Consider the following 6,000-nt stretch of genomic DNA (forward strand, 5'->3'; position numbering starts at 1 on the left):
TGCAAATGACAAGACTTCAAGGCAGCCATTTTTACTCTCACTTCATATGTGAAGGAATTGAGGTTCTAGGACGTTAAGGAACCTGTCCCACATCATCCAGCCAGCACAGGACGGGCTGATGAGCTCTAAAAGCAATACTAGCCAGGCGCCGTGGCTCATGCCTGTAATCCCAGCACTTTGGGAGGTGGAGGCAAGAGGATTGCCTGAACCCAGGGCTTCGAGACCAGCCTGGGCAACTTGGTGAGACCTTGTCTCTACAATAAGTCAAAAAATTAGCTGGGCATGGTGGCGTTCATCTGTAGTTCCAGCTACTGAGAAGGCTGAGACAGAAGGATTGCCTGAACCCAGCAGGTCAAGGCTACAGTTGCCATGAGTGCCACTGCACTCCAGCCTGAACGACAGTGAGACTCTGATGCAAACAAACAAACAAATAAATAAATAAATGTCAATACTCCATCACTTACACAATACCTCCCCAAGTAAATATACCTGAAACTGAGAACAATGGGCCTTGGCCCAGGTTGCATATTGGAATCGTCTCTAGAAAAGGCCCCATTGTGTTTTTTAAGGTCTCCAAGTGATTCAGATACACAAAGGTTGAAAGCCTCTCAGTTAAGATCATCATTAACATGAATTATTGGACTCTGTAACAAAACAATTTTGATAAAATATGGATAAATGTTTACTACTACAGAAAGTGCCTGCAGAAACGTTGAGTCTATTTTTAGTGAACTTTTTTTCCTGCCTCACATCAAGATGCCAGATATTATTGACTACTGTCATCGGTGTGTCCCCATATAATGACAAACCAATCCACCATTCTAATTTGCTGTTGTTATCTGCTGTGTTCCAAGACAAGAGAGAACTGCTAATTAGAACAGTGTGTAAAATAAGAGCTAACGGGCTTTGGGGGAGAGCCTGTTTTGTCAGTGAAGCCCATGTACTTTCCGTACATGAACTTGGTGATATCAGATCTGGTTACTCATGAGCCTCTTCTGATTAACTTTGTGACCCTTAGCTGATTCCTAACTTTGTACTCAGCTCCTGATTCTTTGTTGCTGATTCTACACAACCATGCATGACTATTATCTCACTGGGAAATAGCAAATTCCTCGTGTCTGCCTCCCTAACTAGATTATGAACTCTGCGAGTTCAGGGGTCACGTGTAGTCATCTTTGTACCCCAGTGCCTGTTGCTGTGTCGTGTGCACAGCAAGCCCTCAGCGAATGTTTGCTTCCCAAGTGACTCACAGAGGCTGCCGTGAGTGGCGTTGAGTGACATATGGCAATCTGTGGCAAGACGTACAGATCCTTCCCTTAAGTAACACTGAGCGCTAGGACACGTGGCAGCCAGCTGTGTAGGCGCTGAAGAGCACTGGGACTTCGGTAAGGTAACCCACGGGCAGAATTGACATGTACTCGCCGCTGCAGCTAACCTGTTTTAATTAACTCAACCTAACAGGTGTTTACTGGATCTGGCCACTCATGAGCCTCTTTTGATTAACTAAACAGTATAGACAAGAACCAGCAGATCCCTCTGCCTCCCACAGAACACTTAAACGCTTTTCCTTCTGTCCATTCTCACTGCCATCCCAAGTTCAGGCTCAATCATCTCTCTGTTGAGCTCAGATGACCCAATGTATAATGGTTCAACTCAGTTTTTTGGTTTTACAATGGAGCGAAAGCAATGCACACTCAGTCGAAACTGTACTTTGAGTACCCATCCAACCACTCGTCTTCCGCTTTCAGTACAGTATTGGTCAACTACATGAGATAGTAAACATTTTGTTATCAAATAGGGTTTGTGTTAGATCATTTTGCCCAAGAGCAGGCTGACATAAATGTTCCGAGCATATTGAAAGCATGCAACTTAGCTAGGATGCTCATTAGGTTGGGTTTACTAAATGTACTTTCAACTTACAATATTTTCAACTTAGGGAACCCCATTGTAAATATTCCAGTAAGTCTTTCTGCTTTTTTCTTTATTCCCCTCCAATCCATATTCCACAATGCCACCAAAGTGAGTTTTCCTTAAAAAGCAATTCAGATCATGTCACTCTTTGAAACCTTTCAAAGCCTTCCTTCTGCCTTTAGGATAATGTCCAAACACCCTAAGATGGCTTAGGAGACCCAGCTGATCAAGCTCTCTAGTCATTTAGTTACCATTCACCCCCCAAAATTCTTTAGCCATATTAACTGACCCATGTGGAATTCCATCATTAGACCATGCTGTCTTCCAGAGGGAAACTGTGCTCGGGCCTATCAGGAAAATCCCAGTAAGCATTAAAGAAACTCAAATCATGGATTTAGGTCTGCAGCATTAACTAGTTTCCTAAGGCCAATTGTTGACTACTGGAGTCATCCAGACAGTGTTTCCTCTTCTGGAAAAAAAAAGGACAGTCAAAAATACAAAGGACAGGGAGGGCTGCTGGAGAAGGCAAGGCTGGAAACACAAGCTTCTTGAGAAAATGTACCCATCTCTGGGTCTGGTGTCTGGTACCCGTTATCATCTGCACATAGTGGTTACTCAATAAATTTCTGTTGAATGAGTGAACAATCAAAGTGAACAGAATAAGAAACTCTGGGGACAGAACTCAGAAATAAAAAAAGGGAGTAGGCCAGTGTTCCCATTCTGGCCAAAAAAAGTCAAAGACAGGGTTGTTAGAGGCTTTGGGAAGGTCCTTCTCTGGTCACAAAAGAGTCATGGAAAGCCTGTTTCTCCCAGGACATGCGTGAGGAAGCACAGTGCCCTGGTTGCCACTGGCTGCTATTTTGCAACCATTAAATAACAGATACGGTGGGTGACAGAGAGGAGAGGCAGGGCCTCCCCTCCTGCCAGCCAGTGTTCAACTTGTAGTCTTTCCTGGGCTTCTAGTTATGTGAGTCAATAAACTTTGTTATTTAAATCAGTTTGGGCTGTAACTTGCAGCCCAGAGCCTCTTGATACATCTCTGAGAAGCAATAAAATGAAAAATTTTTTAAACTTTTTTTTTTTTGAGTTGGAGTCTCACTCTGTCACCCAGACCGGATAGAGTGTAGTGGCACGCTCCAGACCACCGCAGCCTCAACTTGCTGGGCTCCAGCGATCCTTCCACCTCAGCCTTCCAAGTAGACAGAACTACAGGTGCGCGCTACCATGCCCGGCTAATTTTTTATTTATTGTAGAGATGAGGAGGTCTCGCTAAGTTGCTCGGGAGGGTCTCGAACCCGTAGGCTCAGGCAATCCACTCGCGTTGGCCTACCAAAGTGCTAGGATTACAGGCTGAACCACCGAGCTCAGCCACATTTTTTTTTAAAATCAGGGTCTCACTCTGTCGCCCAAGCTGGAGTGCAGTGGCACAATCATGGCTCACTACGGCCTCAAAATCCCGGGCTCAAGTGATTCTCCAGCCTCAGTTTCCTGAGTAGCTAATTTTTAAATTTTTTGTAGAGATGAGGTTTCATTATGTTTCCCAGGCTGGTCTCAAACTTCTGGGTTCAAGCAATCCTCCTGCCTTAGCCCTCCCAAAATACTGGGACTACAGGCATGAGCCACAGTGCTCAGCTAAAAAAAAATTTTTAATGAGAAAATCATGTAAAGATGATGAACAAAAAATGCCATCAGTTAATTTTGTAGCCTCATCAGAAACTCATCTCAAAAAAATAGCAAAACAAATTATAATTATACAGGAATATAGATCTTTTGTGCAATTTATACAGCATTAAAAGTATATCAAATAACTCAGTCAGGAGCAGTGGCTCACGCCTATAATCCCAGCACTTTGGGAGGCGGAAGCAAGAGGAATGCCTAAGCTCAGGGGTTCAAGACCAGTCTGGGCAACTTGGCAAGACCCTGTCTCTACAATAAATCTAAAAATTAGCTAGGCATGGTGGTAGGAGCCTGTAGTTCCAGCTACTTGGAAGGCTGAGGTGGAAGGATACCTTCAGCCCAGCAAGTTGAGGCTACAATGGCCATCCATGAGTGTGCCACTGCACTCTAGCCTGGGTGACGAAGTGAGACTCCAACTAAAAAAAAAAAAAAAAAAAAAAAAAAGCGTATCAAATAATTCATATGTACTAACTGTGAAAAAAAGTATCAAGCTTTTGCTAATTGGAATTAACAGTAGATTAGACACTACAGAAGAAAATACAAATAAACATGAAAGCACAGTAACAAAATATCCATAATAAAACACAGAAAGAAAAAATGCTGGAAAAAAAAAAAGAACAGAACATCAGTGAAGTCCCCAAAAGAGAAATGGGGGAGAACAGAAAAATATTTAGAGAAACAATGGAAAAGATTTTTCCAAATTTGATTAAAACTATACATTCATAGACCCAAGTATCAACCAATCACAAGCCCAAGAATCATGTAGAAAATGACATCAAAATACATCACAATCAAATTATTTGAAACCAGTGATAAAATCTTAAAAGCATTCACAGAAAAAAGACACATTATATACAAAGAATCAAAGATAAAAATGACTACAGACTTCTCAGAAAATGCAAGCCAAAGAGCATCATCTTTAAAGCAATGAAAGAAAAGAATGATCACACAGGAGCTCTATACCCAACATACATGTCTTTCAAAATGAAAGCAAGGGCGGGGCGGCACACTTCATCAATAAGGGTGCCTGATATCAAACCAGGTGAAAGGGGGACCAAACTGAAGCCCAAATTTACCTGTACAATGACAATTTGTATACCAAACCCTGAATTGTACCCCACATCTTTAAAATAAAATTTTTTAAAAGATCAATGCTGCAAAACTATAGTGAGTAGCTGGCTTTCTTAATTGATTGCAAGAGGTGGCCTACTCAAGCTGATTGGCTGGCACTGGCTACCCTGTAGATGTTGTTTATCTTTGATAATCAGTGTTTTGGGGTGTGACTTTGGCTTTGAAAATTAAATAAAAATAGAGTTTTAATAGTTCTTCAATACTTATTTGGGATAGTTATTCAATAGTTATTGAAAATAGTTATTTTTTTTAAAAAGGAAGCAAAATAAGTACTTTTTTTTATCATACAGAAGCTGAAAGAATTCATCCCCCCATACGCTATTAGAAATGTTAGGCCGGGTGTAGTGGCTCAAGCCTGTAATCCCAGCACTTTGGGAGGCCGAGGTGAAGGGACTGCCCAAGCCCACAGGTTCGAGAACAGCCTGGGCAACTTGGCAAGATCTCACTTCTACAGTAAATAAATAAAAATCAGCCGGGTGTGGTAGCACGCGTCTGTAGTTCCAGCTACTTGGAAGGCTGAGGCGGAAGGATCGCCTGAGCCCAGCAGGTCGACGCTGGGGTGGTCGTGAGCGTGTGTACCACTGTACTCCAGCCTGGGCCACAGAGTGAGACACCAACTCAAAAAAAAAAAAAGAAAGAAATGTTGAAGAATGTTCTTTAGGTAAAAGGAAAAAGATACCAGATGGAAATAGACACAACAGAATGCAGAAGCCCAGACATGGTAAATAGGTGGGTAAATATACAAGCCTTTTTTTCTTCTTTCTTTTTTTTTTTTAAAGCAGACTGTAGTTAGGGTCTTCTACTATATGTGAAGAGTTGTAATAGCACTTAAAGGTAGACTGATAAGTTAAAGATGTATACTATATACCCTAAAGCAACCATTAAAAAGTAAAAATAAAGACACCAGAGTTAGAGCTAATAACCTAAACATTAGTCCTAAACACACTCGATAAACCTAAACATACACAATAATCAGATGAAATGCATATGGTCTGAACACTCCAACTAAAAGGCAGAGATTGTCAGACTGGGCAAAAAGCCAGGCTCAACTACATACCACCTGCAAGAAGCCCACTTTCAAAACAAAGACACACACGGGCTACCACTGAAAGAATAGAAAAAGGTAGCCGGGCTCGGTGGCTCAGCTTGTAATCCCGCACTTTGGGAGGCTGAGGTGAGTGGATTGCCTGAGCCCGCGGGTCAAGACCCACCTGGGCAACTTGGCGAGACCTCATCTCTACAGTAATCAAAAATCAGCCAGGCGTGTAGCGCATGCCTGTA

General features: G+C 42.2%; 1 protein-coding gene across 1 annotated transcript in view; it reads right to left on the minus strand.

Annotated features, from left to right (window-relative positions):
* ENTPD7 (ectonucleoside triphosphate diphosphohydrolase 7) overlaps nucleotides 1-6,000 on the minus strand; it is a 50,909-nt gene that overhangs the window by 42,578 nt on the left and 2,331 nt on the right. The gene's annotated exons all lie outside the window — the stretch shown is intronic.

Source organism: Carlito syrichta, unplaced genomic scaffold, assembly GCF_000164805.1.
Source record: "Carlito syrichta isolate Samal-C Ts95f unplaced genomic scaffold, Tarsius_syrichta-2.0.1 Scaffold314770, whole genome shotgun sequence".
Classification (NCBI taxonomy): Eukaryota; Metazoa; Chordata; class Mammalia; order Primates; family Tarsiidae; genus Carlito; species Carlito syrichta.